Genomic DNA, 23472 nt, shown 5'->3' with positions numbered 1-23472 from the left:
TAATAAAAAAAACAAAAACATACTTATGGACCAGTTTTCCTTATAAAAATTAACAAAATAGCCCAAAAATGTTAAGCTTTATTTTCCTATGTAAATGAAAGTTGTCAACTCCCTTGCCATTGTCCTCAATAATGAAAAAAATGATGCCCCTAAAATGTTTTATTTATCTATTTGACAGTTTAAGAAAATACAGATTTATACTTTGCACTAGCTGACAATTTCTAAAACATACTTGCACAAATCTTTTAACAAATTGTGACTCTAAAAGCTGTTGCTTCAAATACTGCCGAAATTATTTATTTTCAGTGTATCACCTCAACAATCAGTCCTCTATCATGGAAAACAATTGAAATCAACTAATATTTGCTGTTGAGGTCAAGTCATGTTTATTTGTATAGCCCTTAATCACAAGGAGTCTCAAAGGGCTGCACAGACCACAGATTATTGCAAAGTACAGACTATTATGACGCCATCCCCTGATCTAAAACCTACATGAGGCAAGGAAAAACTCAAAACCTCAACATGAGGAAAATGAAGAAACCTTGAGAAGGTAGTGCACATGAGTACCATTAAGAAATTTAGATGAATCATGTATTTTAAAAATTCAGGCATCTTTCAAACCTAGAAAACACAACTTTAAAATGTAAACATTTCAAGGATTTCAAGCACCTGTATTGTACAAAGGGAGCTATTAAAATGAACGACTTCCCTTTTAATAAATTCCGTTTTTGAGGTTTTTTTTATAACACAACTGACTTTTTGGGTTGTTTTACACAATTAGAAAGGCAAGTCAAATTTTACCCTCTTTTGTATAAAGTCATTATTTTTGGGGAGGTATTAATAGGAACAGTTTACCTTATGAAAAAATAATCCGGTTTTTAGGGTTGTTTTTTACAACGGGACTGAATTTTTGGGGGGTGTCTTACACAATTTGAGAGGCAACTAAAGTTTCACTCATTTTTTGGGGGGGATAAACCGACTATTTTTGGGAAGCTATTAAAAGGAACGACCTACATTTTAATAAAAGAGATATACTTTGGGAGCAATTTTCTATAATACAGTAAGACCTCGGTTATCGCGGTTAATGGGGACCAAAACCACTCGCGATAAGTGAAAATCCGCCAAGTAGCGGCGCACCTTAAAAAAAAAAAATAAAAAAAATAATCTCATCTCATTATCTGCACCGCTTATCCTTATCAGGGTCGCAGGGGGGCTGGAGCCCATCCCAGCCATCTCCGGGCAGTGGGAAGGGCACACCCTGAACTGGTTGCCAGCCAATCGCAGCTGCAAATAACATTCGTTCTCGCAGCTAGCTGCGTTCTTCATGGACGCACGAGCCGAGTCATCCACCGCTAAGAGTCGTACAGCTGGGCGATTTTACGTCCGCCCGGGACGATCGGAGACAAATTCACGACAGGTTTTTTACCGCGGTTGCCGTTCGGTCGCTCCCGCGAGCGAGCCCCTAACCCGCAGCGCGGGTACTTTCGGGCGCGATACGCACGACACCGACACAGTTACGGGGGTCCCGCGCACGTCCGCCGCCTTTCGCCCGCCGCCCGCCGCGCGCGGAGGGCCGCTTGTCGTCGCGCCGCGCTACTGGGGTCGTCGGACGAGCTCCCCCCAGTTACGGGGGTAGCCCGATCACGCCCGCCGCCTTTTCTCGCGTCGCGCCGTGTGACGCCGCGTCCGCCGAACTGCTCCATTTTTTTTTTTTTTAACCATTACAGACCGCGAAGCTCTGAAGCCGCGAACGTCGAACCGCAAAGTAGCGAGGTCCCACTGTATGATCAGAATCAAGGTTCGTTTTTTTTTTTTTTTTTTTAAATAAATTAAATGACTTTAATTTATGGTGAATTCTTCTAACATATATGTTTTTAGAGTGAATAATCAGGATTGAAAGATGAAACTTTTATTTCAACTATGATGACAGGTTCTGACAGAGTACAGTGAAACCTCATTTATCGCAGTAAGGTAAAATCCGTGAATTAGAAAGATATACGTTATTGAGGAATTACAGACAATCTTGTCCAACAGATATCTAAATGACTGGTTCCACAATCGATTAATTTTCGATTAATCGTTTAGTTATAGTTCCTCCAAAGTAAAAACTCTGCTTCCAAGAGGCTAATTTTACTCAGGCAAGTCTTTTAGTATGATTTCCTACATGGTCAACCCCACTAATTAATAAAATGAGACGTAGATTTAGCTCGTCAGCAATGCAAAGGGAAAGTGAGAATTTAATCGCATCCTGACAGATGTGTGCAGTATCGATTAGCGGCTTTTTTGCCAACGCAGCTCCGAGCCCTCCTGGGGAACGTAAAGCCTTCTATCAAAGCCGCCTCCTCGCCGGATTTACTCAATTTGACTTTCTCTTTATTCGCGCAATACAAAGGTGGAAAACAAATGCTTGTTGAACTACAAGTCTAAGCAGGGTTGATCATTTATTTTGATTTAAGGGAATATAAAAGTTCTACAAGCATTGATAACCCATTTATTTGATGTGAATATTGTTGACGTTTTACGGTAGTGTGGATGGTGTTAGTAACAATATTAAAAATTGCTTTGTATTGCAGTAATAGCTCCCCAATATAATTACTGCTTAAATAATCAGGGTTCATATGGGGCCTTGAAATTCTTGGAAAAGCTTGATTTTCAGTGTTGTTTTCATGGGTTTAAAAGTGCTCTATTTTTGGGTGAAATGCTTGAAATTGTTGCCATGTTTCTCAACAAGTTCGCCTAAAAATGTCCCCTACACTGCTCTCGGGTTGCTTCGCTTTGCCATAGCATTTCTTATTCCCTCGTGATCAACTGCACAATACCTGTCCAAAAAAATATAGTTCTGATTTATTCTAGATCTAAGAAACATATGATAAATGCACATGTAAGATTAAAAATCACACATTTAAATATATATATTCAGATATATTTGTGGCTCAAAAACAAATGATTCACACTGGATTTTTAATTTTAATGGTACTGGAGAGATTGAAAAAATGACTTTGAAAGTCCATAAAAAGTGCTGAAATTTGGCCATGGTAAAAATGTAAAAACACTCGGAATTACATTACTTCTGTTTCCTCAGCAGTCCCACTCTTATGCTTAATATTTAAGTTTTCCTATTTAAAAGGTCACATTTTTTAATTAAAGTTTTAATGAAAAAAAATCTATTAATAGATTTCAGTTTCTTTCTGTTTTCTTTCAACATCTCTGGATAATGATTTCTTGCTCGTCCCTGCAGTTTTTTGTTAGTGTAGCCTGAAAATGGTAAAAGTAAGAAAAGGCCTGTTTCAGATAAAGTCAAAATATTCTCATCTCATCTCATTAGCTGCACCGCTTATAATCAGTAGGGTCGCGGGGGTGCTGGAGCCCATCCCAGCAATCATCGGGCAGTGGGCAGGGGGCACCCGGAACTGGTTGTCAGCCAATCGCAGGGCACACAGGGACAGACAACTTGTTCGCTCATTCACACCTAGGGACAATTTGGACTGGCCAATCCACGCAAGCACGGGGAGAACATACAACGGCCCAATCCCATTCCTCTCACTTGCGCCTGAGAACCCTCCAGTAAGGTCCCTCCATAGGGAAGTGCCCTTGGTGAGTGGAGTGCAAAGTGTAGATGGTTTCCTAAGAAATTAGACGAGACTTGCAAGGTTCCACCCCTGTCCATGAGATGGCGGTAATATTAATTGGCTGTAGACCTTAGTGACGTATTGGCCTACGTCACATGTAAACAACTCGAGTCTCAACCTGTGGTGTGGCAGTTGGAGAGTTCGTGCAACGTTAAAAATGCCCGCTACAGCGGTGTTATTACCGATTGCCTGAAAGCTCATCATCTTTTCCGTGTCTCCAATCAACGGAGGAGAAATGTGCTATACTGAAGACAGCTTCGGCGCTATGTAGCGCTGATTCATCTTTACAAGGTACGTACACTCATTAAAAAAATGACCCGTTCGGTCAAATACAGTAAGGGTTAACATACAACTCACGTTCTCATAATACCCTATGTTTGTGTAGACATAAATGGCAATCTACTTATTAGTATCTTAATGCCATTTTATGACATATAGTAGGGGTCTTTAATGTGTGACATGATGAAAAGTAAATAAACACAAGAACAGTCCACCTGACCCTTAAGCTGACGTAATATCGGCACCAAACTTCCCTGTATGACCCAAAAACCTTAGTTCATAAGGAATTTAATTCAAAAGAGTTGTCATTGGATATAAAAAAGGTCATTTCAACATTTTTTCATGATGCTTACATCACAGTAAAAGCTGTCTTTTTCTTTTCTATGCCCACATTTATGTCTAAATTGTTTGTTATCTATTGTGTTCCAGAGTGGCCGTCCCATAAGCGTGGACAGGTTGGACAGGAATGTTCCCATCCTGTGCTTATGATTCGATGTGGAGTCAGAACTCATTCAGGACTTAAGGTTGAGCAAGAAGGTCATGTGGGCCCTGCAGGAGCTGCTAAAGAGGGAACAGGGCCATGGGTGGAGGTCCTGATCTACGTGTACTGGCTGGCCCACGGTCTGTCCTACCGTGTGGTGTCACGGGTCTTCAGGGTTCCCAGGTTCACCGTACACAGAATTGTCCACAGTTAATATGGAATAAATTGCTCAAAAGCCATGTTTTAGGCTCTGGAAGTCAAACCCACATTTGCATCCTGTGCTTTTCTTTATTACTATTCAATAAACATCTTTATTTTGAGTAAGACCTTGGTGGTTTATTTCATAATGATGTGAGATACTGGGTGTGAACTATGTGACTGTTGGACAGAAAACAACTACAAATCACTCCAGCTTAAATAATAGTTTACTTTCAGAAAAACAAACTCACATTGGGCCGAAATACATAATAGTAAATAAATAATGTGTCACAAATTGTAACAAAAATATACCAATACTTCCATAAAGCTGGAAAACACAAACTGGAACTTCATTGAGTTCTTAATAAAATAAAATATTTTCCTTTTATAAAACAAAGGGAAACATTGCAGAGATGTCACTGTTCTGGAAATTTGTCCACGAGCTTCCCAAATAGGACTGAAACCGCTCCGTTTTGGCCAGTTTCCTCGAGCCTTTTCTTCACTCCGGCAGACTCTTCTTTCAAAAAGTCAAGGAGTGTATCGTGCATCCTTTTTTTGTGGGTGATTTGGGGTTTGGCGCCGGATTGGAAGATGCCGACGACGTGCCGGGTGGTGTGGATGGTGTGGTAGCTGTGATGGTGACCAGCTCTTCCACGGGACGTTCTACAGTGGCCTTTAGGTTGGGTGGAAAAAACAAGAATTACTTAATGCTGGTGTATTGTACAAAAACAACTGTGCATAGGATGCTCAACAAGTTGATGTGAGAAATTATAGGATGTGTTCTGGATAATTATTTGATAATGAATAGATACACAAAATTGACATGTTATTCTTATGGCTGTAAGAGCCTTCTATTGGCCAGCATCACATATGCTTTAGAATTGTCTCCACATTTGGACAACATTTTGAGAAGGTAATTCGTTTACTTAATATGTGTTGACAGAGAAGGCAGTGGACTATGTGATAGTAATTTGTTTCAACTGTATTTCCACGTGAAATTTGGAGACATTACTCATGATGCATGACGAAAACTAATGCATTCTGATCTCACATGAAAGAATCGTATTGTAAATAAAACACGACACCCGAAATTGTGTGCAGTAAACAAGCGCTTATGTCCAGAACGGTATTCTGACTATGCTCCTTTAGCGACTGGCCATGTAGATGAAAAGCACGACTCGTTTAAGATAAAAACAGGGATGGGCTGAACCCTGATTTTCTGCCCAGTTATCCTACTTTAGTTTGTAGCGTGAAGATTTTTCTTGCCAGCTCCCTCGGTAGATTTGTGTACTTCGTAAAGTAGCGATTTTGCAATGTTCATGTTTTAACGCGAAAATACGATTTTCTATTGCATTTACGTCTAACTAAGATATCTCAATATATTTTGTTGCAAATGCGTAGTTGTGGAAAACTACTTACATTTGTGCGGTTCCTTTCCAGGCATGTTTGTTGATATTGAGAATTCGCATTGCTTTCTGGGTAGTCACTTCGCTGTCAAGTGAGGTAGAGAGCTCCCTAGGTCAGAAGTGGTTATGACATGGTTTGAGGGCACTTCTCCCTCCGTCTTGAGAGTATCGGGACATTTTCACGTGAACGCGCAAAACCCAGTGACTAGGGCACATAGCGAGTGAAAGTGGGAAGAATGGGACTCAGCCAAACTCTGCACAGGAAGTCAGGTAGCTGTATTTGTGCCTGCACACGCGCTAACCACTGCGCCGCCGTGCTGCCCGAAATATATTAAAAAAAGAAAGGTTTTGTAGTTTGGTACTTAGGGAATGAGCAGACGCAGGCTGCGATTATGACTTTGAGCCAGGAGATGGCGGCAGATAGTACCAAAATTTCAAGTAGCTGACATCTCTACCAAGTTACGTCTCTAAATGTTAATTGTTAGCGTGGTACTTGGTGAGTAAGTTATTGGCCTTTTTCCAATACAAGGTTCCAGCTCTTCTCGCTTCGACATGGCACGGGTACCAAATACTTTTCTGAGTTGCCTGTTCCATCACAAGGCTTTACCGCGCTATGCACGGGCGACATACCTCCCTCTTGAGGTCAAATTTGAGATCTACCTGAAGCTGGCTTATTTTTCAACCTGATGCTTATGATTATTTTGTTTTTAATTATTGCCTGTGGTATTGTTATAAAGGTAAGATGATCGAGTTTATACATTTCCTTCCACTTTTATTCTCTTTTGTGTTTTTTTATTGATCTGTTTTAAAAACCTTTGTGTTGAAGGTGGAAATGTACACATTTTATGCATATAATATACAAGTCAATGACTGCATATTATCCATCCAACCATCCATTTTCTGTGCCACTTGTCCCTACAAGGGTTGCGGAGGGGCTGAAGCCCATCCCACCTATCTTTTAGCTGTGGGCAGGCAGGGGACACTCTGAACTGTTTGCAAGCCAGTCGCAATGACTGCATATCAATATTATTGATAGTTGTATTATAATTAGTAGTATCGTTATGTTTGTAAGATTACTATTTGTTTGTTTTCCTCTATCAATATTTTTCTTTATTTCATTGACTTATTTTTAATGTGTTTAAGAAAAAGGAATCGTACAGAGGCCCCCAACGCCATTTGTTTTGCAACTTGAAAGACACGTTTTCGAAATGGTTTTGTATTTCGAGAGCTTTAACATTTCAATGACCAGAAGATTTTTTTAAAAAACTGTTTGATAAAAACAAAGTGAAGCACCTGTATGTAAAAAGATTTATTCATGTTATGTCAGCACAAAAGCAGAATGGTAAAAATAGAAAAAGGTGCATCCCACAAAGAGGTAAGGATGCAAAGGTGAGGGTAACGGAGGCAATGAAAGTCTGAAATCTGAAATACACAAATGGCATACACATTTGAATATGCAATAGTAGGGGCTGAATGAAGTTAACTAATCACATAAGTTTAAATATGTGATGTATTTTCCATTTCAACCGAATTGTAATATATTGGCTTTTAAGGCCTACTCAAACCATTACACTAAAATAAGGAGGGTCAAAATACACCAAATTGCGTTAAAAAGAAGAGATGAAAATGTAAACTGTAAGAAAGTAAGATTCCAGTGCAAAATTGTCATATCTAAGGTCTTGCACAAAACTTTGCCGATGTAGTTAATCTTAATTTACTAAAAAATTCTGAAAACAGTTCAAATATTGCAAAAAAAAAAGGTTTGTTCCCTCGGCAGCTGATTTTTTTTTCTCATTTTCTCAAGTTTGTTGTTATTTGTCCTCAAACAAACAAAATGTGAATCGCGAAAAGCAAATTAAAATATAGTAAAATCCAAAATTAAATAAAATTTGGAACCAAAATGAAATACACAATAATTTATGGTGACCGTATAATTAAACTTCAAAAAACGTGTCAGGAATTAATTTGTAAACATTTTAACAGTGTGCCTCGAGATTTTTTAACAATAAAAAGTGTGCTTTTGCTCAAAGTTTGAAAAAGCCCTGCTGTATTGTCATGGTACACTAGCAATTGTTATCTTACATTCGGCAATCAGATACTCTAATACTTTTTAAAAATGAAAGGACAGATTTTAAATCGACTTACTTTATAGGTTAAGTAGAAACCAGTAATCTGCTGATAAAATTAGATTTAATGACCACGGTAAATAGTTAATACTGCTACATATACGCTTTGAAAATATCAACATTTTGCGATCATTCATAGACAAAGAACTTAGCTATTGCTTATTTTCATCCTATACCACACAACACACATGCAAATGTTAGCTAATAGTTACTACTTTAGCTTACCCTCTTGCTTGTTTGAACCATTTCTATTTTGTTCTGTCCAGCTACTGCTAGATTCGTTCATCAACTTCACCTCGCTAACTGACCACGAGGCAGAATATCTGCTAACATTAATTTTACAAAGTTTTTTTGTTTACGTAATACACAGGCACATAATGGCGGATTCGTCTTTATGCAGCCCTCCGGGAAGATCTGTCGCTGACCAATCAGTGGTCGGTCGTGACCACGGTGACATTTTACCTCACAAGACTGTCTCAGGGAACCTCTATCAAGGAGGTACCTAGAAGGGTGTTGCCAGGGACTAAAAAACTGGTACTATTTCATAATGGGAAACCAAAAAAGAGGCAATGCGAGAAAGGCTGGGACCGTGAAGTGGAAAAGCGCCCTAATATTTGGCTTCTTTCTTATTGGAATAATCAAAGTCATTGTTTATCAGATCTGTACTTAACCTTTGCGTGGAATCATAGACTCTAGTTACCTCTAGTTTTTAACACCTAAAACGCTAATAAAACAACTATAATCAACTATTTATATATATATATATATATATATATATATATATATATATATATATATGTATATACCACAGCCATATTCTCCTAGTGGGAGATGGCTAGAGTCATTTCTGACTCTTTTTGGGAGATTGATTCAGAGGAGGGGATTCCCAGCCCCCTCGCTCAACCCAACTGAGGTGTTGGGAGTCATTAGGTGACCAAACCCCCCAATTCCAACCCCTAATGCTGAACGCCAAGCAGGGAGGCAACGGGTACCAATGTTTAAGTCTTAGGTATGACTCGGCCGAGGCTTGAACCACAACCTCCCAGTCTCAGGGCCGGCGCCATTCCCCCAAGGTATTTAATTTTGTTATTTCTTATTTCAATTTGCTGAATGTAAATTGGACAAAATTTTGGCTTGATATCAGCCTGGTACCAAATATCTGTACTTAACTCTTGCGTGGTAGCATGTACTGATGCATCTAATAGTTTTAATACTACAAATACTTGCACAATAACTAATCAATCTTTTGACTATTGCAGCCTGGTCATCCTGGAAGGGGAATGACCTAATGTGCTGTCCTTTCTTAAGGTTTCTTCATTTTCCTCATTTTGAGGTTTTTGGAGTTTTTCTTTGCCCTCGTGAAGGTTTTAGATCAGGGGATGGTGTAATAATAGTCAGTGGTTTCTAATAATCTGTTGTCTGTTCAGCCCTTTGAGACTCCTTGTGACTAAGCGCATCACAAATAAACATGACTTTTTAGTTCCTTAATGTAAACTAGATACAATATTGCAGATATCAACCCAATACCAGTTCATGATATTTCTTCTTGCCCTTCCCAATTGAAGATTTTGACAGCTTCTGGTTTTACATCTCTGAAACTTCCTTTGAACACAGGATTATTTTTATCTTGACTTTCTCAGACAATGGGCCGGTGTTGCTTATATAGAATAATAATATGGAGCAATGCTGACTTTAGCAGCAGCATAAAAAAATAATAATGACATCCATAGATTTTAAAGGCAAAATGAGAAGGACAATTGCTAGAGAGAAAAATGCCGATTGCTGCTCTGTCCTCACAGTCGTTTTCCAAATCTTTGTCGGAAAATTGACTCTTAACGTTCATCAGTTGGCGGTGGCTAAATATATATTTATTTCTGTATTTATTCTTCACTTACTCGTATATCCCCAATTGGGTTTTTTATCACAACAATGCCACCCTTCTTTTTCATGTCTGTCACTGATTTCTATTTAATGAACATCATCGTTTTTTTTCCCCCTTCACCCCTTCTTCAAATCTTCATTAATCGGAGGGGAAATCTGTTCATTTGTGTGGTGGTTCATAGTCAGGGGAACATTTCACATTTAGAGCAACATGACCTGTTTTATATATTTGTACCTGAGAGAACTGGGTCAAAAATTCACCAATTTACTAAGAATCGACCGTTATGGGTTTTTCAGAGCCGATTCCGTTTATTAGTACTAAGAGGCCGATTATCGATATTAAGAGCCGATATCCATTTGCTGTAAAAGCTCAAAGATTGCCGTAAGACATTTTTAGTAATGCAAAAAAAAACCCACAGGAATATTTGTTATAAATTAAAAAAAAAAGCTAAAATTGCACTCTAAAATATTTTACAGTAAATAAAATAGGACAACTAACATGACTAATAAGTGTGGTATTTGCCTGTAGTCTCCCATAGCCACACAACACATTGTTTCAGGTGTGTCTTACTTTGCAAACAGTAGTCAGACTTTAAATTCAATTCAAACATTTGTTTACACCGGGAAATCCAATAAAACCAGTATCTTATTCTCAATGGTTCTCTGGTTACAGTGATCAGCGAACATCTACGTACGATAAGCATGCTTTACCATGAGGATAATACAGCACGCTTTTTCAAGCCCACATTATAAAGTATGATTATAAATATTCGGACGCTGCCCTACTTGAATGAGAAGTTCCGTACAATCGTTCGTAAGTTTTACTTGTTCGTAAGTTGCTTCACTGCTATATTTTGTATGTTAAAGGTTTATATAAGTATGTTTAAGGTTTGTATAAGTAACCTGTATTATTTTGTACTAAAAAATAAACTTTATATAAAATAATATGCTTCATAAAGATACATTTAAGTTTAACCTACTTTTGGAAGATGAGCTTCGAGTAAGACGTGGTGGAAAGTGGCCGAAAAAAAGGGATCCAACCATTTTCTCAACCGCATCAAGCTTTCTTTTCCCACTTTTATTGAAAAAAACAAACAGCTCGCCTCTTCTTTACACTTTGACATGCATCTATTCAATATGGTTGATGTAAAGTTCTTAGCGCCCTGGAGATACAGTACAGTACACAAGTACTGGGATTGTGACAGGAAGAAGCCGGATTTCTTTTTCAGGGTGGATGCTGGGTGAGCTTTCATAGCGCCACAAGCCGGTAGTGGCAGAGAGAAGATCGATAATAATGTCGTATACTCAGAAAAAGGTGCACACAATACAAAATCTCACTTACAGCAAAGTCCAAGTATTTTTTGACATCCCCCAAAAAAGGTTCGTATCTACCGTTTTTCGTAACTAGAATGTTCGCAAGAAGAGCGTCTCTATTGCATTTAGCTACATTGGGTGGTCTTATCGCTTGTACGGACTAAAATCGCGACATTGTTTTATCGGAAGCGAAGCGCTCAGAAGCTGAGGAAAATCGGTTTGAAGAGGAGTGAGACACGGGTAGTGTCGCTGCACGTTGACAACATTTACTCGACATTTCAGTCAAGGGTGCTCACAAAAGGGGGGTGGAAAGAAAATAGACCGTAAATGCAAATTTGGAAAATATTCACGTGTATGAAAAATATTAGCGACATCCCTAACTCTCGCTCCAGTCTCCAGTCTGTGACTGCACACAGCAGAGTGGGCTTCCCACTACAGTTGCTTGTCGGGTGGGACGCGTCCGAGACAGAAGGCACGAGAGGAAGAGAAAAGTTTGGCTCGGCTGTCGCTCGGTGCTTAATCGGCCTAATGATATGCCGATACCGATATGCATCAAATTCCCAAATATCGGTGCCGATAATTGGTCGACCTTTACGATTTACTAGTTGGGTTTATCCGCCCCAAATTTTGCTTTTTTTGGGTAGAAACAACACCCTCAAAATAGAACTAAATATCTGGGTGGTTTTAAACAAAATTACATTTTTAGGTGCGAGTTTTCAGTACGTTTAAAAAAAATAAATTAGTGATAATTTAGATTATTTTTGTTAGGGATGGCCGCTCTTTTATGTCGTTCTGTCCACCAGAAAGTGAACTGCTCTCACGTGGCTGCAATCTATTATCCCCAATCACATATTACTGCGAGCGAGGACCGATAGAGGGCACTTTTGTCTGGTCTGGCGGCTCTTTTTTCGCCTTTACTGTATTTCTGCCTGAAATGAATTGCACTTTTGTGGCTGCGATTTAATATCCCCAATCACATATTGCTCCGAGCGGGTACTGGGAGAAGGCATTTTTGTCCTGCCTGGCAGATCCTTTTTTGCCCTTACTGTATTTCAGCCTAAAATGAAATGCACTTGTGTGATCATGATTCAGGATCCCCAATCACATTTTCCTATGAGAGGGAACTGCACTTTTCTCTGGTCAGAACAGCACACCTAAAATGAAATGCACCGTTGTGGCTGAGATTTATCTCTTGTTGACTATTGCTTGAGAGCTGGGACTGGCGTAGTGCTTTTTGTGGTATGCTTGAATTAGTTGGACTGTTTTGACTGCAAACCATTATCCCCTCTCAGCTATTGTCTTCGAGCAGAGGTTGAAAGAGCAAATTTGTGTCATGACTGGCAGCTTTTATTTTTATTTCCTTACACCTAAAAATCATTTCGTATGGGTGCTTGAAATCCTTAAAATTGCCTGAATGTTCTTTTTGAAATTTACTTTGTGGATTTTTACATGTTGTTGGGTCTTTTAGTCCTCATTAAACAGACTAAATGAGTGATTCCAGTAGCAGAATCAACAACCAATTCATCGATTAATCGACAGACTAATCAAGTATCGAAATAATACTTTTTCCACACCCATGTTGACAGTGAAATAAACATTTCTCCCAACATTTAAAGTTTGATAATGTTTGAAAATCACGATTTTATGTATTTTTTTTAAATCATAGATCAATACGTAATAGTAAAAAGACCCTGATCGTTATATGAAAATAAGCCCAAAAACGTATTGACAAAAAAAAACCAACTACAATATTCTCAGTAGAGTTTGTGGTGTTCAAGCCGTTATTGCACATACTCGGCGTAATTGTAAATGTAATGCGCCTCTTCAGCAGCTTCATTAGCTCCTCGATTGAAGGGTGACCTGTCAAATAGCGCCTTCCTATCTCAATCTGCAGGCACCCCGAGCCACGAGGAAGGCCCACCTATTGGTTCGGGTGGCGGGAACTCATTAGCCCGCTTATTAGCCTTTCCGATCTCACGCTGCACTGGGCTGTACAGTGGTCAAAAGGAAACTAACGGCGGCCAAAAGACTTTAAGACTTAGTGAAGAATTGGATCACTTCCTTTTTGTTGATAACTGTTGGCAGGCTGACAGGACGATAACAATATTATTGTAAAGAAAACCAACATCCTCGGATTTTTCAGGTACACATTATAAAATAATTACTGCATTTTCAGCACTATAAGGCACACTCCCAACAACTATAACGTGCCTTGGACTAAAATGTGCATGAAATTGGGACTACAGTGATGGCTACCGTGTAACTGTTGTGCTCTTTATACACGTATAGAATATAATACAGAGACACCTTGCTGCTTAACGCTTCGGTTATCCCTGGTCCACTGTTTCACAGATTTTCAGCGTGCATTGAGTTCTGCATTTTGATTGGTTAAACAAAGGAAGATGTTGGACATCTCCACCCACGGTGGTCGTTGTAAAGTGTTAACGCCCTCACCTCCACAATCCAGGTTCAATTACCATTGCGAATGATATTTTGGGATTATAATAAGATAAACTCCAAGCTTTTTCATATTTCAACTGTTGGTTAGAGGCCAAGTGTTTGAGCTGTTTCTAATCCCGTTGCATGCATTGTATTGCGTTGAATATCATTGCCTGAATACAGATGGATACCGAATAACTTGTGGAATAATGCACACCTACAATTACTGTATTCACCGTTTTCTGAGGTATATAAGGCGCATGGAGGTACAAGGCGTACATTCAAATTTCTGGCCGATTTGGAATTTTTAGGTCAGTCCTATAGTCTGGAAAATAATAAATATTGACGCATCTAGGACTGTTATATACATAGTTCTCTGTTTGTAAAGATTTCCATGTTAAATGTCTTTACAGTTAATTTCCAGTCCTTCAATTCATTTTTAACACAAAGTGGAGGTCAGAATTGAAGTCGTCTGACAGATTTGATTTATTTTGTGCCAAAGCAACTCCGCACAGAGGTCATCGAAGTAAGCTCAAGTGCAAATGTTATGATGCTTTCAGGCGTTACTACATTTTCATTTCCATCATCAAGGTCAGTGGGAAAAGTCACTCTAATATAATCACGACCGGCGCACAAAAACACCTCAGCCCTGGACGTCAAACGTATGTGAGGGTGCAATTAAAATAGAAAATGGCAAGGTGACATTTTTTCCATGTATTTTAATGCCATATTTTTGAAGAAAACTTTGCTAATGTAGCATAAAGATAAAACAAATAAATGGTGCTGCAATACATATATGAATACATGAATTTTTAGGTTTCATATATCTAGAATATATATTCGTTATACACACATATACTGGACTGTCTCAGAAAATTAGAATATTGTGATAAAGTTCTTTATTTTCTGTAATGCAATTAAAAAAACAAAAATGTCATACATTCTGGATTCATTACATATCAACTGAACTATTTCAAGCCTTTTATTATTTGAATATTGCTGATTTTGGCTTACAGCTGAAAAAAACTCAAAAATCCTGTCTCAAAATATTAGAATACTTCCTCAGACCAAGTAAAAAAGTAATTTTATAACAGCAAAACTAAATCAAACATTTGAAAATGTCCATTGATGCACTCAGTACTTGGTTGGGAATCCTTTTGCACGGATTACTGCATCAATCCGGCGTGGCATGGAGGCAATCAGCCTGTGGCATTGCTGAGGTGTTATTGATGCCCAGGATGCTTCGATAGCGGCCTTCAGCTCATTTGCATTTGTAGGTCTGGTGTCTTTCATCTTCTTCTTAACTATACCCCACAAATTCTCGATGGGGTTCAGGTCAGGGGAATTAGCAGGCCAATCAAGGACAGTGATGCCATGGTCAGTGCACCAGTTACTGGTGGTTTTGGCACTGTGGGCAGGTGCCAGATCATGCTGGAAAATGAAATACTCATCTCCATAGAGCTTTTCAGCAGATGGAAGCATGTAGTGCTCTAAAATCTCTTGGTACACAGTTGCATTTACTCTGGACTTGATGAAACACAGTGGACCAACACCAGCAGCTGACATGGCTCCCCAAACCATTGCTGACTGTGGGAACTTCACACTGGATTTCAAGCAACTTGGATTTTGCTCTTCTCCAGCCTTTCTCCAGACTCTGGCGCCTTGACTTCCAAATGAAATGCAAAACTTGCTTTTGTCTGAAAAGAGGACTTTGGACCACTCTGCAACTGTCCAGTGCTTCTTCTCCATAGCCCAAGTCAGACGCTTCTTCCGTTGTCTTGAGTTCAAAAGTGGCTTGACCATGGGAATACGGCTATTGTAGCCCATTTCCCGGACACGTCTGTGAACTGTGGCTTTTGATACCTGGACTCCAGCTTCAGCCCACTGTCTTTGAAGCTCCCTCAAATTCTGGAAGCGGCTCTTCTTCACAATTTTGTTAAGGCTGCGGTCATCTCTCTTGGTTGTGCAGCGTTTCCGGCCACATTTTTCCCTTCCAACAGACTTTTTGTGGATATGCTTTGAAACCACTCTGTGAACAGCCTGCTCTTTGAGAAATTTCTTTTTGTGTCTTACCCTCCTGATGGAGGGTATCAATGATGGTCCTCTGGACAGCAGTCAGATCAGCAGTGTTTTTAAGGCTCAGGAAACCCTCGCAAGGTGTTTCGAGTTAATTAGATGATTCAGGTGATTAGTTGAATAGCTTACTTGTATACTTTTTCATGATATTCTAATATTTTGAGATAGGATTTTTGAGTTTTCTTAAGCTGTAAGCCAAATTCAGCAATATTCAAATAATAAAAGGCTTGAAATAGTTCAGTTGATGTGTAATGAATCCAGAATGTATGACATTTTTGTTTTTTTAATTGCATTACAGAAAATAAAGAACTTTATAACAATATTCTAATTTTCTGAGACAGTCCAGTATATATATATAATATATATATATATATATATATATATATATATATATATATATATATATATAGTTAAAATGCTGTATGACAGGTTTTCAAGGTCAAACGGATGGAAGGGCCAAATAAAAACGTAAGCTACAGAAGGGACAGACTGATCGAATGTTGAAATATTTTAAATTGATGCATATAGAGTAGTGAAGCTTATTGAACGGCCTGAAAAGATAACAAATATAGTCCAATATGATCAGATAAATAAGACAAAATTTTCTTACGGCTCTGTCAGTGAACTTTGAATTTAAACAGGCACAGAAGACAAGTTTGATATAAAAATCCCATTTACATTAACACATTGTGAATGAACATGGATGGTATTATTCAGGTAGCTTCATTACCCTTTATTTTATATTTCATCCCAAAGTGGCCTTAAATCACTTCAGGGAAAAAATAAATGCCATTTTTAATAATTCACTTAACTACGATAAAATTAAGTGCAAGGAAAAGTAACGTACAGTGAAAACAAATACACAAGTTGTGTATGATACAGGGTTTGTACACCTTCTTAATGGCCAGATTTAAGCACATTTTAAAGACTTTCAATGCAAATGTTTCAATTTTTTCAGTCCCATTAAAATAAAAAGTTAGGGGTGAATCATGTTATTTGCAGAGCCACAAATATCTGATGCGATATTTAATCTTGCGTATTCATTTATAAAGACATGATTTTAAGAGCTTGAGTGCATGGTGAATATATACAGTATATATATATATATATATATATATATATATATTTTTTTTTTTTTTTTTAATTCTGGATGATGTGATGTTGAAGCTTAACAATTTGGTGGATTTTTATTCCCAAGAGTATAAATAGGATTATTCGATTATTAAGAAGTTTTCCCTTAACTAAAGAATCAATTCCTCATTGATTTGTTGATAAGCTTTTACACACCAGAATTAAAAATATGTAGATATATTTTTGAAGGACAACCTCAAAAGACAGGAAAACACCAAACATAAGAACCCTAAAGGGACAAAAAGCCACTTAAGGGTAATATGAACACATTTTAAATAGGCTTAGAGTGCTTGAGTGTGTCCGTGCTTCTCTTGGACAAATTGAAATAGCTTCTCTGTAAAAAAAAAAAAGAAAGAACAGAAAGCACTTGCTGGAATCCTTGGGGCTGAAAAATCTAACAGCGCTTATTAAAGGTAGATCTAATTTTTACCGTCAATATCCCACTTGGTATTTCTATGATTTATGCTTTTCCACTTTGTTGTTTTGGCGAGGGGTCTATGGAACAATGCTCAGTTTATAAATCCAATCTATAATTGATAAGAACCGTACAAGAAACATCTGACCTCACCTAACTTCAATTCGAAAACTTTGGAGTTTACACCCCACGCTTCTCCAGTTAGAAAAACTCCTCGCATTCTCCTGGGTGACACCACTCTATCCCGATTGAATGCCGGGTTCAAAGTTCGCGCCGACTCAACTGAAGCATTTCGATTGGGCGCAGCTTCGCGACCGTCGCATGCACTTATATCTCGGATCATAATCTGCAATCAGGAGCTTTTCAAATGACGATCCCTCGAAGGGTAAATTGCTTCTGCACTTAGCTGGGGGAATCAAGAAAGGACGCCTGTCTTGTTCCTCTTGTTACACGTGTTCATTCGGCCATCGCGCCTGACACAATAATTGCAGCACAGAGAAAACCTGTCACGCCTGGACACGGCAATTATATACTCCTTATAAGTCCTTTTATGTATGTTTTATAAAATGATGCACGGTAACAGTCATTAGAAACTTACCTTTAGCATGCGTTTAAAAATGACGTACAGTCATGGCGATTATATACTCCTGTAACCTCTTTCACTTGTGTTTATAAAATGGATTACCGTGAATTACTATGACTACGTTTACGTATGTTTATCTATTTAAGGATATTTTGATTGTCAGAAATAATATTTGAGAAGTATATTATTCTTGCTGTTTTTGAGATGAAGTGTTTGAGGAGTATGTTAGGAGTGACAAGATTGGATAGATTGAGAAATGAAATTGTGAGAGACAGAACTGTAGTAGTAGTGGAACTGAGCAAGCGTGTGGATAAGAGAGTACTCGGTTGGTTTGGACACATGGAGAGGATGGATGAGGAGCGAATGTTGAAGAGGATCTACAGAGCAGAAGTAAATGGAAGGACGCGATTTACGTGGATGGATGGTGTTATGAGTGCACTGCAGGAAAGAGGTCTAAATATAGTGGAAGCTAGATCTCTTGTTGGTGATAGGAATGAGTGGAGAGGTGTTGTAAAAGGATAGTGGGATGTTTGGACGTGTTCTAAGGGATGGGCAGGGCACCTGTATGATGCGGCAGGGGTAAACTAGTGAAAGCTGTCGGGCCCTGCTGTTGAACAGAAGAGCGTGTTGTGTCACCCTGACCCGAATGACATGGCCGCTTTCTTGTGTCCCGTTTCATCTGGAGGGACGAAAGCATGACCAATTTAGGTGCCGAGGTGCTTAACTTGTCAGGGTGTTTGGGCATTTGCGTTGGCCATGGTCCTAAAAAATGTTTGTGTTTCTTTTGCTCCTTTTTCCCTTTTTGATATTGTTTGTTTTTGTTTATGTATTTTCTTGCTGTTGGTCACCCCTCTCTCTCTGTACTGGATTGCCTATTTTTCTCCACCTTGTCTCAGCTAGCCTGCTTTGTCCTTTGTGGTATTTGATCATAGTTTTTCTCCACGGAGGTTTAGACTTCCTAGGTATTTTTTCAATAACCACAATGACTTATTTATCTTTCCTATAACTCATTTCTTTGTGATTGAGTGAGTTGATCCCTTAAACCATAGGGTCACAGGGGCACCGATTCCACTGGTGTGTCTTGGGCAAGTACATCCTGGTGGCGCCCATTCCTCTCCAGGCCGACACATGTTTCCACTTAGTTTCGAACCGGGGATCTTTCGCCTGTACGGGGAATTTGCTCAGCACTGAACTACATACATTTTTTTGTAAAACAAGGTGCAGTTATTCTGTACTACTATGAATTAAAAAAAGAAAAAAGAAAAAAGTAAAACAGCATACGTAATGTTGATGAAGGTAATAGATATGAGATGCAAAATGACAAACATCCTCGACACAAAATTTTAAGTTGATAAGGAATGAATAAATATAAGTGTCAAATACTTTTAACGACCCCTTTTTGTACTCTATTAATTGAGGTAATAAAGACGACATGCAAAATGATAAACGTCGACACACCGATTTTTTTTTTTCCCCTTTAGTTGATAAAGGACAACTGATTATAATTGTTGCACCGGTCAATTCCTTGAAAGCCATCGATTCTCCGACCTATCAAAATGCAGAGACAGATGATTTCGAACAGGTGAGTCTAATGTAAAAGTGAGTGGAGGACGGCTGAGAGTGAGATAAGCGGTGGCTGGCTATTTCTCTCCGGCGGCGTCAAGGTACGGGGCCCCTAAATCACCCGTTATCTTCTTCGGTTGCTGCCAGACACTAATGGTCATCGCAGCAGGCGGCGGGACTGCTGGCAGGGGCGGGAGGCACTGGAGAATACCCTTCCCTACCTCCAATCTCACTCACCTCACGTCAAAAAATGACATTCACATACTTGTGAAATACCGGGGGTATAAAAAGTCCACACACCCAAACCTTTTATCAAATAGGAAAAGGAAAAAAAGCGTATATCACGTGCAATCTGTACAAACACAAGTGACAGAAGAAGAGCTAAAATAAACGACTTAGATAACAGGCTTATAAAAATGTACACACTCGATTTTAACTGAGGATGTGGTTAAGATTGGAATTTGCTTAACATGTTTGTTTTTTTAGTCTGCCTCTTATTGACGTCAAACTGATTTTGACGGCCTTTTTTTGATGCTTCTGTCAGTTTTCCCTCTAGTTTTCTTGTCAGTCAATAAAGTCAATTGGGTTAAAGTAATTACATCGACTGTGCGTTTTTCATTTTTATTTTTACATTTTGTCTCGAATTCGCACACCTCCTGGACATGTATCCTGATTTGGGTCAAAATTCCCCAATCAAATTCTTCATTGAGTATTGTTGTTGAACACTGGGAGAAAAAGTTAAATTTACAACTATTTTCCTTGCTTTTCTAATATATTTTGTCTCATAATACTATATATTTGATGAAAATTATATGATTAAAATAGGAATTGTTTTTTTGGTTAGGACATTTGCCCAACATGCGAAAGGTCCCAGGTTTGAGACCAGGTAGCATATGTTGGTCTGAAGAGGGATGGGTACTTTTTTTTGCCTATTTATACTGATAGATTTCATATTTTTGTCTTCAAAGTCTTTACTACACTATTTACCCTAGAGTTCTATGCTTAATCTTGTTGCATACAATGTCATTCCATTCTTTTATTTTTCTGCAGAAAGTAGAGATGCAATGCTTTGGCCCCCAAACCAGACACATTTAACCCTACTGCTTGGTCAGCTGATACTTGCTAGCTGCTTCCATAGTCCCACAGGCCAGAAGGCCCAATAAGATTTCTTCCTCGGCTTGACTGCATCGCTTACTGCCGGTGACCACTAACGCGTCTGATGGTAGCACCCACAGCAGGCCCCGACTACCTTGCAGCTACTGCTCCGATTAGCCGACATGACGATGGAGGCCCAGGACATGGTCCACTCAGACTGAATGTCCCCGCCTCCCTGGGCCTAAGTTCTACTGGAGATAGGAATCAATCTCTTTCTGACAGGAGATCCTGCTTGACACTACCAGGTCGAATCGGCATTTTCTCCCACCATCAGAGCCAACTCGCCACCATTTTGTGATCAGTTGATAGCTCTGCCCCGATCCTCACCCAAATGTCCAAAATATGTAGCAGCACGTCAGAGGAACAGACTATAAAATTGATCATCAATTGAGCTAGCGTCTCCTGGTTCCAGGTGCCAAATTGACACCCTTATGTTCGGGCAATGGTCTTCGTTATACCTAACAGTGATGAGCTTTACATCATATCCTCCAAAGTCTCCCAGAATGGTGGGTTTTCTGAACTGTCGTTTGTTGCATAAGCACAAACAGCAGTCTGGACCCATCACCTGACCCGAAGGAATAGGACGGCTACTCTCTCGTATAGTGGGGCGAACCCCACCGTACAGGTGCTGAGCCAAGGGGGCATGGGAAACTCCCGAGTGGAAGAGAGTCCAACCCTTTTTTTAGAGGACTGGTACCTGAGCCTAAGCTGTGTGCGGAGGTGAGCCCTACTATATCTAGTCGGAACCTCTCAAACTCTCGCACCAGTTCGGGCTCCTCTCCCGCCAGAAATGGGACATGAAATGTCAGCTTCTGAAGCCAGGGATTTGTGCGCCAAGGACCCCTCCTTTGACTGCCACCCAGCTCCTTATGCACCAGACATCTTTGGCTGCTCCCACTCGTGGTGAGCCCATGTGAAGGGTGACCTATGTCGTCCCTTTAGGCTGAGCCTGACCGGACCCCGTGAGAGTAAGTCCCGCTCGCCAGCGGACCCCGCCTCCAGGTCTTTTACCCCGTGTCCTGGTGAGGAAGATTGTGTCCCAATGCTGTCTGGCCCCTCACCTGTTATTGTCATTAGTTACAGATACAAATAAAAAGTAAGGCCTGTATAGTAGTTGAAATTCAAACAGTTATCCGCCAATGAGAAAATATGTTCATTTTTTTTAGACTCATTGTAGCAATGAAAGAGAAAATGTCAATTATTCATTGATAATGTTGCCAAAATCAAATCGCAAGTTCTACATTTGGAGGCTTCTGATTGGTTAAAGACATCAGTATTGTAGTTTGTGTTTCAGTTTGTCTAGCTAGTGGCTGTTGTGCCATCAAAAATGTGATGTTGGGATTCATAACTATTTTTTCTGAATACATAAAGGAATATGATTTACTAGTGGGGGCAGAGTTCATCAGTGGGCGTCAAGTGGGGAGTCGGGTCTTGCAAAGATGATTGGAATTAAAAGCACGCCAGATTGTGTGGGTGATGATTAAAAAACAAACATCAACAAGCAATCATCTGCCAAGTTGCGGTCCAAGCACACACACGACATAAAAAAGTAAATAAACAGGACCCAAGAAATGACAGAATGTTTGCCAAATTACTCATTTTGTAGTCAATTATAAGAAAAAGAACGTGCCAGATCAGCCCCGCTATTCCTGGTCCTACCTTACCTGCAGGCCCTGCCCCCCCCAGAGATTTTGTAAGGCCAATTAAGAGAATAATGATGTTCTCAAACGTCTTGAACATGGAGGAGCACGTTTTAATTAAAACAGCCTTCGGTTAGCGCTCAACATCGGGAAAACCCAAGTGACGCAATTTTCCAAGGTGATGCATGGCGGTCAGCGCTTTTAGAATTGGTTGATCGAGTTTGGGAGACAAAACCGGCGCAATTAATCCGACTGGGGAAACCTTCATCTTTGAGCTTTTCTTTTACGAATATTGGAGGAAGCGCGACGCTAGCCGAGCGAAAGCACCATCTCTGGACAAACTCCCCGAGCCCCTCGAGTGAAAGAGCAACAAGACTTGTGGATAAATAAGACATTGGAAGGGAGTCTCCCCAAACAGGAAGTAGGACAGGGAACCTATTATTTATTATTTTTTTTAAATTAATCTGAAAACAAACGATATTCTTGGGGAGGCCCAAGTGGTTATAGGAAATCCTTTGTTTTTGGCTCAGGTTTGTTTTTCTAGATTACTTTAAATTATGTATTTATGTATGTTTTTTGTCAATGTAACTTTTCAAAATATGTTTTAATGATTAGCTTTTTAATGATCAGCACGGCGACGCAGTGGTTAGCGCGTTTGCGACACAGTTCTGAGGTCATGAGATCGAACCTTCCTGTGTGGAGTTTGCATCTTCTTGTGCATGCGCGTGTTTCCTCCGGGCACTCCGGTTTCCTCCCACATTCCAAAAACATGCATGTTATGTTAATTGGCCCGGTCCAAATTGTCCCTAGGTGTGAATGAGCGAGTGAATTGTCTGTCCCGTGTGCCCTGCGACTGGGCGGCAACCAGTTCTGGGTGTCCCCTGCCCACTGCCCGAGGATGGCTGGGATGGGCTCCAGCACCCCCGCGACCCTACTGAGGATAAGCGGTGCAGATAATAGATGGATTACCCTTGGTTTATTTCATAGGGATTTCTCTTTATTATTATTATTACAGTTAGGCTTTAAATATAATTTTTACATTTTAAACATTTGAGATTGGAGTATACTAAATTATTAATTTCAAGATGCAAATTTTTGAGTGGATAATTTTGCAAGTACATGTATGATCAATTCTTATTTCCAGGCACACTAACAC

At 39.5% G+C, this 23472-nt stretch overlaps 1 long non-coding RNA gene across 3 annotated transcripts in view; it reads left to right on the top strand.

Annotated features, from left to right (window-relative positions):
• Positions 1–23472, top strand: part of LOC148346132 (uncharacterized) — a 95740-nt gene that overhangs the window by 13670 nt on the left and 58598 nt on the right. The gene's annotated exons all lie outside the window — the stretch shown is intronic.

The sequence above is a fragment of the Urocampus carinirostris genome, chromosome 20, assembly GCF_059441175.1.
Source record: "Urocampus carinirostris isolate Australia breed hairy pipefish chromosome 20, RoL_Ucar_1.0, whole genome shotgun sequence".
NCBI lineage: Eukaryota > Metazoa > Chordata > Actinopteri > Syngnathiformes > Syngnathidae > Urocampus > Urocampus carinirostris.
The sequence above is the reverse complement of the archived record's forward strand: the minus strand, read 5'-3'. Positions and strand labels throughout refer to the sequence as shown.